Consider the following 12793-nt stretch of genomic DNA (forward strand, 5'->3'; position numbering starts at 1 on the left):
ATACTAAAGACGGGGAAAGTACCGTTAGCGGTAAAAGTAAACCGGAAAATATTAGGAATCAAGTGAATAATCCTAATATTAATTAAAGGTGAATAAGAGCTTCCAGGAAAATAGAATGGATAAAAGGCCCGATTTAACGGGACTTAAAATAAAACGGGTTTTAACTCCCGGAACCCACTAAGTTAACTAGGTAACATTAACCTAGTTAGTAATGAGTAACTAAATAATAAACTATGGGTTATAGTTTCATTTATGAATCTCTAAACTTGAGGGGCTAAACATGGGCAACTAGAGAAGTGTTTTATTAAAACACTTAAATAAAAAAAAAACACATACATGTGTGTACGTATGCGATCAGAAGAAGGAGCCAGGAGAGCTCAAACCCTAGTTCAGCAAATCCTCCAAATTGAAGCTCAAATCAAGCCCGAATCGTCTGCATGATTACAAATTCGTGATCGCCTAGTCGTGGGGATCATAAGGTATGTAAAAATTTGATGATTTGTGAAGTTGTAAAATTTGAGTAATCTTCATAATCGCAAATTATGTATGGATTAGAGAGGCTATGGCTGAATTAGTGTTGTATGATTTCTTGAAAACAAACCCTAGATGTAAACTCGCTAATTTAGCACCATAAATTAGTGTTTTGGTTAACTAGTTATGTAGGTGCTAAGTGGGTTTTATGAATATGGGATGAACACTAGAATTATAGTGTTAAAATAGATGAACATTAGGTAAGTAATGCAAGTTCTAGTTGTAACTTATAAACACTAGACATAAGGGCTTGAAATTGATGCTTGAAGCTTGGTTGGAAGTTAATCAAGAACTTGACAAAAGAAGTATACGAATCTTGCACACTAGGTGTTTGTTAAAATGCCTAAATGAAAACTAAAGTGCTGAAATAGATGATATTTTTGACATCTCTTAGCCTACAATCACTGTGTTATAGGTTTCTAACCATAATAAGGGTTATAGCCATGGAAATAGGTTGCATTTGATGGTTTGGGTCGAATTTGAAAGGAAGCTAAACATGATTTCCGTAGCTTTTTATATGGATTTTGACTAATCTTAAAAAAATCATATAAAATCAACCGTTTATCCGATTTGGGTGTTCTATGCCTTTTCGGAAAGCTTATGAAGTAAATTTCTACTGTTTTCAATCATAAGAAACAAATGTGGTTGTTAAAGAGGTCAAAAATGTGATTAAAACTGCTGTTCAGAAAACTTAAAAGCTGATTGAAAAATGAAAATATAGTTGCTGTGCTGATTTTATAAAAATCATATAAAATCATAGAAAATTCGTTAGAAGGTGTACCTTATATGCTTGCGAAGGTATTGAAGTTTTCTATGATCCATTTTTGAACATGTTAATCTTGTTCGGACTTTAAATGGGTCATGATGGTCGATTACAGCAGCTGAATAGAAAAATCGATGCACATTAATAATGTTATTATTAATCCGGAAAAGGCATATGATTGCGTATACTTGCTTAGTCATGAAGTATTTATTGTTAGGAACAGATAGCACTTTATGTGACATGCTTAAAGTGTTTAAAATCACTTACTAACTTGTTATATAAGTAATTTCACTAACGGGTCAAACGATTAGTGAATGAAAATAATTATGGTATGAAACTAGTTGTTGAGTATATGGCATGCTTTGATTTATAAGTGTGTAAAAAAAAAGGGGGTCCATAAGGTGATGGCCATTATATAGAATGACCAATCTAACCATCTTATGGATGTTATGATATAGTTGACTCTAAACAAGCTAGGTGGGAGCTTGAAAAGGAACGGGTCAAACGGATCATGGATGCGAAGAATGTTTGCGCGGACGCGAGGTAAGTAAAGCTTACACTTTTTTTTGGATACGTATTTACTTTATAGATTATAAACACGACCAAGGTTATATCCGAAATATGGGTTCCGACACGAAATGATACGGGTCGGGACAAATAAAAGGATAAAAACCATCTTTAATGGCAAAAAGGGGCGAAATGGGTTAAATAATGAAATGGTAAATAAAGACCATTCAAATATAAGTGCAAAATGTTGGTCGTTTAGACTAAACAGGTCAAATGGTAATGTTAACACCATTTGACGAATAACGACTAACAAGTGCATGTCGAGTCTAATGCTCACAGGGTAAAACGGCTTATGAAATTTACGTGGCTATGAATCAGCAAATTATTAAGGCAAGGTATTAAAACGGGTCAATACTTTGACCCGCGCCAGGTACGCGTAAATTTGGTGGAAGATATGTGAATACCTTAATGTAGAAAAATGACATGTGAAAGTAGAGAGTGGGATTTAAACTTAAATGATTAAATTCTCTCTAACGGGTCGAAATATGCATTTAAGCGTAGATGGGTCAAAATCTTGTAAAAAGGTAATAAGCCGAATGCATAAAAGTCTCAAAATTTATTAAGCCGGATGTCGGACTTTAACTCCATATGATGGAGAATCAAATTACAAACATGTAGGAAGAAATGGTAGGTCAAACGGACAAGCAAATTTAAAGATACGAAAGATTTCGTGTCAATTACGGCAAAATGGAAAGGCTGAATGCAGGGGCCACCGTAACTTACGGTGCCACCGTAAGTTACGGTGGAGCTGAATTATTTACGGTGATTGCCTACTGTTGTACGGTAGGAAAATTTTATTACAGAGGCCACCGTAACTTACGGTGGAGGTCACTTTCAAATTTTTGTTTTTTTGGAATCAACGGTTTCCCGAACTCGTTTGGACACGTTTTAAAGCCCGTAAGACTAAAGCATTTCGTGTTTATGAAATGTAGGTACATTTTGGATGCCGGAAGACGATCAAGCTCGACGAAGGACCGAACACAATATAGATACATGCTTCCGCACTTTAACACTTTGCAAATTTTAAACAACGAATTCAACCACGTTATGTAGAATAACTTATGAATTGTAAAAGTTTTAATAAATTCGTATTTTTATAGTATGTGTAGGCTTAACTACACATCTAATTGTTGGCGTTTACATATAAAATTGTTAATTAGTAACTAGGGTGTTACATCCTGATCTTATACTCTTTCTTATTTTGAAAGCATCTCCTTCTTTCAGACTTAACAATGTCAAATAATTCACGTTCATCTTCTACAGCAGTTAATTCATCTCAACGAAATTTACATAGTAAGTGAAATTATAACTTCTTAACTCATCGTTTCCCAAATCAAGGGGAAGAGAGCTGCCAATGTTCAGAAAAAGCTTAACCGTAGAAATAAGATTGCAAAGACTGCAAAAAAAACATTCTGGACACCCTCTTGACCCTGAGTTCTTTCATTTTGATCGCAAAGGAGACTATAGGCTGGTATACCATTTTTTATAATAAACTAATGATTTACGTTTATTTGTCTGACTATTATTTTTTTCCACACAATACATGTAGCGTCTTCCTGCTGAAGTTGCGAGACGAGCAGGTCTTTCTCTTGATCTTCATCCTTTGAAAGTTCAAAACATGGTTGGAGTTGTGGAGGTTTATGATGTTAAGTTGGAGTTAAATGAATTGAAGCCATGTTATGCGTTGGACGGTTGGCGAAAGTTTATGACTGACAATAACTTGAGGTTTGGTGATATGTTGCATTTCACATACGTGTCTTCGCAACAGAAGATAGTATTAAATCAAGTTACATCAGTTTAACAAACACATTTTAAGTCTGTTCTGTTATCAGATACTAATTATGAATTTTTTGATGGTGATGTTGTAGGTTTTTTTCTTAAATTATTAACTTGATGATTTGTTGCTATGTATGGCTAAGATGATAAAACACTGTTATTAGCACTTTATGTTTTAAATTTGGCCAATTTGATTATTTGTTAAATTATAGCCCTTTAAGTCATTGTTCCATTTTCTTGAATTCTATCTAATTTTTTAAAGAACTTCAATAACAAATAGTGGTTTGAACATCTGTTTGCCTTTTGGTCAATAGTTAATGGAAACCCATGTTAGGTTCAACAGTGTTTTGAAGAGGAAAACTGTGTTAGAAGACAGTAGATCTTAACAAGTTAAAGATCTGTTAAGGCTTAAACAGATGTTTGGCATTTAACAAATGTTTGGCCTTTTATATCAGATGTTTGGACTTAAACAGTTGTTTGACTTTAAACACATGTTTGAACTTAAACAGATGTTTTGCCTTAAACAGATGTTCTTCTTCTATATCAGATATTTGGACTTAAACAGATGTTTGACCTTAAACAGATGTTTGGCCTTAAACCAAACATCTGTTTAAGCTCAACATCTGTTTAACTATTTGTCAATATCTTATTGACTTTTGGTTAACATCTGTTTCAAATTTGGTCAACACCTTATTTTGTAAAAGAGGTACAAAAACAAAGATTTTTTCAAAATTCCAAATCACCCTATCATGTAAGTGCATTGATGTAAAAGTGGAAATAATATTATTCATATGGTCCTGTTGTGTTTTTGTTTGTCCTCTAATATGAGTTCATGATCTAATCCGGTGATTTGAAGACATTGATGTTGAATCGAATGAGATGGTTGATGTAATGTGGTCGTATTACAAACAAATAGTAATTAATTAATCTAAATAACTTTCCCGAGCCCGGGAAGCAATCCCGGGTAAAAACCAAGTTAAGTATAAAGATAAAGGATAATCTTACAATTCACTCTATAGATTAATTCTATTAAACTATAATAATTTAAGCTAGATTTATTTATTCATGTTTATTATATTGTTTATATGTATTTTGTTTGTATATTACTCTAGGGTTAGGATATAATAGAAAGTTTATTTGGCTAAAAAGGCTAGGAAGTAATTTTGACCATCCATTTAGTTAGTCAAGGGCTAAGATTAAATGAGGGAAATTGAAGGGAAGAAATGAGGCCCGTGTGTTTGTTTAGGAGCATTCTAGTCAATACAAGGCAATAGTTTCTCTCTCCTCCAATTCCCCCCCATTTTTTAAACGTTAATAACTCTTTCATACGACATTATTTTTTTATAAAAATTGCACCAAAAAAACGAGCGTTTTTTTTATCTTTAAAACGAGTATACTATTGCTATAATTTCGAAAAAAAAATTAAAACCCAGTTGCGTAAAACGCAATGAAAAAAAAAACCTAAAAAATAACATTTTTCTAAAACGCAATGCACCAAAAACACAAAGAAATGTTTTATTTGTAAAACGCAATGGCCAGAAAACACAAAGAAATGTCTTATTTCTAAAACGCAATAGCCTAAAAACACAAAAGAAATGGTACTTTCTAAAACGCAATGGACTGAAAAAACACATAAAAATGTGTTTTACCTAAAACGCAATGCACCAAAAAACACAAAGAAATGTCTTATTCCTAAAACGCAATGGCCACAAAAACACTTAAAATGTCTGTTTTCTAAAACGCAATGGACTGAAAACACATAAAAATGTGTTTTACCTAAAACGCAATGCACCAAAAATACAAAGAAATGTCTTATTTATAAAACGCAATGGCCAGAAAACACTTAAAAATATCTCCTTTCTAAAACGCAGTGGCCTAAAAACAAAAGAAAGTGTTCTCTCTAAAACGCAATGGACTGGAAACAATTAAAAATGTGTTTTACGTAAAACGCAATGACTAAAAACATTTCAAAAATGTGTTTTTCTAAAACGCAATGGCCAGAAAACGCATAAAAATGTCTTAGTTCTAAAACGTAATGGCCTAAAAACACCAAAGAAAGTGTTTTCTCTCTAAAACGCATTGAACCAGGACAATAGTTTTGTCTGTGAATTGTCTGAACCAGGAAGTAGGAGATCAAAAAGACTGTCTACAGCTCAACCCCAGCCAGGGACTCTGCCCCTTGGACCCCGCCAGGGGCTGCCGCCCCTGGGACCCGGCTACCAGGGGCCGTCAAGATCGTAAAACGCAATGACTAAATCAAAAACCCAGATAATAAAAATGAAATTAAAAAACTTCTTACATGGATCGAAGTCAGTTTCTTCAACGATTGACGAAATTTGAATGATTGAAACACTTATCAGAGATCGAATCGAACGGATCGAGTGATTATCTTCAAAATCACCGGAAAAAAAAAACGAGATTTTGTATGAAATTAAACTGGGTTTTCTTCAAAAATGCTGAAGAACACGTTGATCGGGTGTTTGAATCATTGATTGATGACGAAAATCGTACTATAATGTAGTGATTATTGAGATAGAAAGTGAAGAAAATGGTTGAAGATTGTGGGTTTTGAAAATGGTGGGTTTTGATGTTACTGGGAAGAAAATGAAGAAGAAAATGATAAAGTTTGCTTAAAATACCCTTTCTCTTTATTTTAAATTTTGTCACATGTCCTAATCTTATTGCTTTCTATACTCTCTAGACAAAATAAACTTTCTATTTGATTCTCACCCTATTTGATATGGTTATACCGATCCAACTTATATATGGGTCGGATAATCACTAACCCTAGGGGAGAAATATTTATACCCTGCTTGTATTCATTTGACGGTTACCAAGAAATTGCAATCGAATCATATTATCGTACACTCTCTGATTGATATCTAATAAATTCGACAGTATAACCATAAATGTAAACCAGACGAGCTGCTTATGTACTTCTTAATATTAACACACGAAAATCTCAAAATAAGTAGAGCTTAAATGATTTCCATCTTAAATTAAAGCTTATTTAATAAACGTGTTTTAAATATATTGTCGTCTCTATTATATTTAGATTAATCGCCATGTAGGTCAATTCGATGTCGACATCAAAACCTTCTTATATAATAAAGATATAAGTCTAAGGGTCATGCTACTGATGCGATGGTTAACGTGTTCAACATTATTTTAGATAAGAAATGTGATCTTATTAGAAAAAAAATATATGGTAACTTTTGACCATATAATATGAATGATGAGAACTTTGAAAACATCCAGAAGTTTGATACATTGCGTCATAATTGTCTGGCACCGATGCGAGCTAATTAATGTAGAAGACAATCTTGTTCCTCCTATGTATTCATATATGATACTAGTTAATGTCCCGTTCGTGTTGCGGGACGCCAGTCAAATATTTCTCTACAAATTAAAACAAAACACTATCATAGTTTTGCAAGAAAAAAAAACTAAATTATAATTTTAAACTTGGGGAGGGGGGGGGTGTAACAACTCTTATTAAAATTAATAATTAGAATGATAATTAGTCAATAAGGAAACCCTAATTGAGACACCCAAGTAATTCCGCACTAACCCTGAAATTTCCCGGAATAATCGAAATCAGGATCAGGGCCCCTAAAACTCAGGGGGGTTAAACCCTAATTGATATTTATCTTTATAATTCGTTGTCTATTTGAGAAATTTCGAAGACTTCTGAATCACCAAAGCTATGCCACTGACTAGGCTAGTCTACAAGCTAAAACGCACCCTTTACGGACCGTAAAGCTTAGTCCTTACGGACCGTAAGCCAACCGGCTCCCTTACGGACCGCAAGGGTCCATGCATACGGTCCGTATGCGAGTCGAATTTTGGGCTATAAATAGCCGACCTTGGCAGTCGACTATTGATGTTAAAACGTCGATCAGAAACCTTCTGTACGTCGTTATTAGGCCGAATTACTATAAATTAAACACACACTACACACGAGGTGCTGCCGCGGAACAGGGTAATTACTCGATCGCTATTACGATTCATTTCCGGGATCAATATATCCAAAGAATGTCTAAGTGCCGCCCACATTGGGTTATACTTTGTCGTTTGTCGATAATTCGATAAATGAGTTGAAGTATTATACTTTGTCGTTTGTCGTTAATTCGATAAATGAGTTGAAGTATTGCACTTTGTCATTCATTGTGAGAATTTGATCTCGTAAGTTATCGTAACTGCTGTATTAATCACTAACCCTGTTTTGTGTGCATTATTGTTGAAATTAGGTTAACAGGGCTAAAATCATATTCTGTCAGTACTAAATCTGCAATGTGAGTTATTCTTCTTTTATAAACTCTTTTCTCACAGTTTGTGAGTTGTTAATTGTTTACAATACTCCAAATTATTTTCAGAATTATAACTTACAGTGATTAAGTTTATGTAATCACCAAATTACAGCCGGTATGTGGGGTATTGTGCACATTACTTGATAATCGTCACCATTGGGGCAGCCATTGGGTGATATGACCATAATCACAGACACCATTGTACAGGTGGGCCAATGGGTCGAGTGGTAAAGTACTGTGGGTAGATTGGTTGATATCAGAAACATTGTAAAAGATCTTAACACTGTGAATTATAACAAATGTGTCATTTTCCAGTAACTAGAATAATTCACTCAGTATTTCCCCGCTGACCAAATCTTTTTCAAACATGTTTCAGGTGATCTGCTGTAATTCAGGAAAAATGCAGGGGGAAGCATTTCAAGCTTAAGATAGTGGCTCAATATCAAATAAAGAAATATGTTTTATCAATAAAATCTTGTTATTGTAAATTATCGGGGTTTTATCCCGAATTGTGAAATAAAATAATCGGGAAAAATTTTAACTTAGCCGATCCTGTAAATAAAATTTCCGCTGCTAAACTCACAATAAATAAAGTACCGCAGGATTTCTGTCCAGCGGCTCCTGAAACGGGTCAAACCGGGTCGGGGGCCGTGACAGGGGGTCATGACCAATGAGTGAGCACTAACGAATAAAAATTACATCGAGTCAACCAATTAAAACAAAACACTATCATCGGTTTGAGCAAAGAAAATGAAAACGATGGCAAGACTGTAATTTGAACTGAGGGAACGCATAAGTTTGACTGGGGTAAGATCGTAATTTATCAAAATAAAAATTACATCGAGTTAACCAATTAAAACAAAACACTACCATAGGTTTGCGTAAAAAAAAATCGAAAACGATGGCAAGACTGTAATTTTGAAATGGGGGAAAGCGTAAGTTTGACTGGGTAAAATCGTAATTTATCAAAAGCTATAACAACGGCAAGAGTGTAATTTTGAACTGGGGGCAAATTCGTAATTTGTCAAAATCTAGAACGACGGCAAAACTGTAATTTTAAACTGGGGAAAAGCGTAGTTTTTAACTGTGGCAAAATCGTAATTCAAAATTGATGTAAAAGTGTAATTTGTTCGGGCCAATATGAAAGTGTCAGACAGCTGCCTGACATTATTCCCCTCCATTGGTTTTACATATATAAAAATTACAAGTTTTGTCTTTTATTTTTAGGTAATGCGTAGTGGGGCTTTATATGGCGCCCTTTTCTCTTATAACGCCCTCATAACGCCTGGCACACCATTATGGGCGGCGTTATGTGGCAAAAAAAAGTGGGGGAGCGCGATCTATATAGCGCTGGTATGAGGGAAGTTTTCAAAATTTGGACCAATCAAATTTAAACAGGGTTTTTTATAATTAATTAATAAAATTGAAAATTATTAAATAGGTAATGATGGGTAGGGGCTTTATGACTACGGGCTCTAATGATATAACGCCCCATGAAGCCCCCATATGACGTGGCACGACACGTGTCGCATAACGCCCCATAAGGGGCTTTATGACTACACATGGCCTTATACCACTTTTCAGGCGGTGTTATTTACTAGGTATTTTGTTGTAAGTTTAGTCTTTTACACTCAACCCAGTTAAAAACCCCTGTTAATTGTTGGGTGTAAATGACTAAACTTGCAACAAAATACCTAGATAAAGGACTAAACTTGCAACAAAATACCTAGTAAAGGACACCGTCTGTCAACAATTAACAGGGTTTTTTAATTGTGTTGGGTATAAAGGACTAAACTTGCAACAAAATACCTATTAAAGGACACCATCTGTCAACATTCGTTAAAAAGGACACCGCCTGAAAAGATGGTATAAATATAAATCACAAAACTTATAATTTTTCCTATAAAATATCATCTCTTAAAGCTTTAATAGTTTAATCAAATTTATTTTTTCACTATTTTCTAGATCAGATTAATGCTTTAGAATGACATCATTGCTTATTTTAAATCATTATCTTAATATCCACTATTAAATCAAATAAATCTTTAAGGTTGACCAATATTTTTTTTTTGTTAGAAAAGAACTTCTAAACCTTCTCATAAAATCCGCGTTTATTTCACATTATATTATATTATAACCTTATTAAAAAGCAACTAAGTTATGCATATGAGAGTTGTACAATTGGTTTTCAGAGCTTTTCAAAAAAAAATTAAAATTTTCTTTTTTAACCCTAAAGTTTTAAACTTTAACAATTTAAGTTTAAAGTTTTAATCTTTGTTTCATTTTTAACCTTAAAGTTTTAATCTTGACAATTTAAGTTTATAGTTTTAATCTTTGTTAATTTAACCCCTTTCATTAATTTGATTTTTCACTTCTAATTCAAAAGTTTTCATCTTATACAATTTAACCCCTTTGATTAATTTGATTTTTCACTTCTAATTCAAAAGTTTCCATCTTTTGCGATTTAACTACTTTGATTTTTTTTACTGATGTGTTGTAATCTTGGCTTTGGGAGTTTTTCAAAGAAAAAATTGTTATGCATATGGTTGTTGTAACCTTGGCTTTGAGGGTTTTTAAAAAAAAAATTGATTTTTTTACTTTTCACTCAAATGTATTTCATAAATTACCTTTAACGCAAAACTATTTGTTTTTTTACTTTTAACATAAAACTTTTTATCGTTTGCAATCTATGCTCACAACCTTTTTTACTTTCAACTTTGGCCCTTTATAATTTTCATTTTCCGTAAATTTTTCGCTTTATGCTTCGTTCTAAATTTTGTGACTAAACACATCGAAACGTGCGTCTTTGGTTTAACGTTTTTACGTTTCGTTCTAAATTTTGCGAGTTAACACGACGCAACGTACGTGTGTGGGTGAACGTTTTTACATCGTCTATTTTTTTCCCGTTTGAAAGGTTCAACATAACGTGCGCATCCTAAATCGACTTAGTTATAACTAAAGAATCCCCGCCGCATTGCGGCGGGTCGTAATTCTAGTATATCCTTTAATTTATAATGATAATAATATTTTTGAATGAAATCTTACAAAAAAACATATTTTTATGAAATTTTTTTAAATCATACTTATAATAATATTAAGGGAAAAGATCAAATAGGAAGTTAATTTTGGCTAGGAAGGATAGGAAGCCATAGGATTATGACATGTGGCAAATTTTAAAATAAAGAGAAAGGGTATTTTAGTCAATCCAACTCCTTCTTCTTCCTTTTTCAAAACCCAGTAACTTCAAAACCCACCATTATCAAAACCCACCATCTTCAACTATTTCTTCACTTTCTATCTCAATAATCACTACATTATAGTGCGATTTTCATCACCAATCAATGATTCAAAACCCGATCAACGTGTTCTTCAGCTTTTTTAGAAGAAAACCTAGTTTAATTTCATAAAAAATCTTGTTTTTTCCGGTGATTTTGGAGATAATCATTTGATTCGTCCGATTCAAGTGTTGATAAGTGTTTCTGTCATTAAATTTCGTCAATTGATGAAGAAATCGGCTTCGATGCATGTAAGAAATTCTTTAATTTCATTTTCACGATCTGGGTTTTTGATTTAGTCATTGCATTTTACGATCTTGGCGGGGGTCCAGGGGCGGCAGCCCCTGGCGGGGTCCAAGGGGCAGAGCCCCTGGCTGGGGTTGAGCTGACCTAAAAATGCATCAGAAAAATTAATTTTCCAGAAATTGGCTCATTTCGAAGACAGTAATTCGTAGACAATTCAGACAGTTCACAGTGACAGACAGTTTTATGTGTCCATTGCGTTTTAGAAATAAGAGAGTTTTAGGTGTTTTCAGTCCATTGCGTTTTAGAATGAGTCATTTTTAAGTGTTTTCTGGCCATTGCGTTTTACAAATAAGACATTTCTTTGTGTTTTTGGTGCATTGCGGTTAGGTAAAACACTTTTTATGTGTTTTCAGTCCACTGCGTTTTAGAAAACAGACATTTTAAGTGTTTTCTGGCCATTGCGTTTTACAAATAAGACATTTCTTTGTGTTTTTGGTGCATTGCGTTTTAGGTAAAACACCTTTTTATGTGTTTTTGGTGCATTGCGTTTTAGGTAAAACACATTTTTATGTGTTTTCTAGCCATTGCGTTTTACAAATAAGACATTTCTGTGTGTTTTCTGGCCATTGCGTTTTACAAATAAGTCATTTCTTTGTGTTTTTAGTGCATTGCGTTTTAGAAAAATGTCATTTTTTAGGTTTTTTTTTTCATTGCGTTTTACGTAACTGGTGGTTTTTCTATTGCGTTTTACGCAACTGGGTTTTAAATTTTTTTTTTAAATATAGCAATAGTATACTCGTTTTAAAGATAAAAAAAACGCTCGGTTTTTTGGTGCAATTTTTATAAAAAAATGTCGTATGAAAGAGTTATTAACGTTTAAAAAATGGGGGGTGGGGGAATTGGAGGAGAGAGAAACTATTGGCTTGGATTGACTAGAATGCCCTTGAACAAACTCACGCGCCTCTTTTCTTCCTTTCAATTTCCCTAATTTAATCTTAGCCCTTGATTAACTTAATGGATGGTCAAGATCACTTCCTAGCCTTCCTAGCCAAATAAACTTCCTATTGTATCTCCACCCTAATATTGATGTATCTGAATTAAATTGCTAAAAAATTATAGAATCTATAAATTTTTAAATATTATGATAGACAACATAATATGTTTGAAACAAACTTTGAGTTAGCATAAAGAATGTTAAATGTTAACCTAAATATGAGTTTAGATATTTTTCATATTTAAACCATATTACATGATCAAGAGTTTAATCATCTTATTTGAAAGCTTAAAGCATTCACAGTTGATTCTTCATCTTTATCTCTATAATT

At 33.4% G+C, this 12793-nt stretch overlaps 1 long non-coding RNA gene across 2 annotated transcripts; it reads left to right on the top strand.

Moving 5' to 3' along the window:
• The first annotated feature begins 329 nt into the window (after positions 1-329).
• On the top strand, positions 330-3024 carry LOC110906160. Of its 2 annotated transcripts, XR_002573709.2 has the most exons (4): positions 330-479; positions 1753-1837; positions 2141-2231; positions 2794-3024. It is a non-coding gene; the product is annotated as an uncharacterized LOC110906160 (long non-coding RNA). The 2 variants fall into 2 exon arrangements; XR_002573708.2 differs by lacking the exon at positions 2141-2231.
• Positions 3025-12793: the final 9769 nt, after the last annotated feature.

This window comes from Helianthus annuus, chromosome 14 (assembly GCF_002127325.2).
Source record: "Helianthus annuus cultivar XRQ/B chromosome 14, HanXRQr2.0-SUNRISE, whole genome shotgun sequence".
Lineage (NCBI taxonomy): Eukaryota > Viridiplantae > Streptophyta > Magnoliopsida > Asterales > Asteraceae > Helianthus > Helianthus annuus.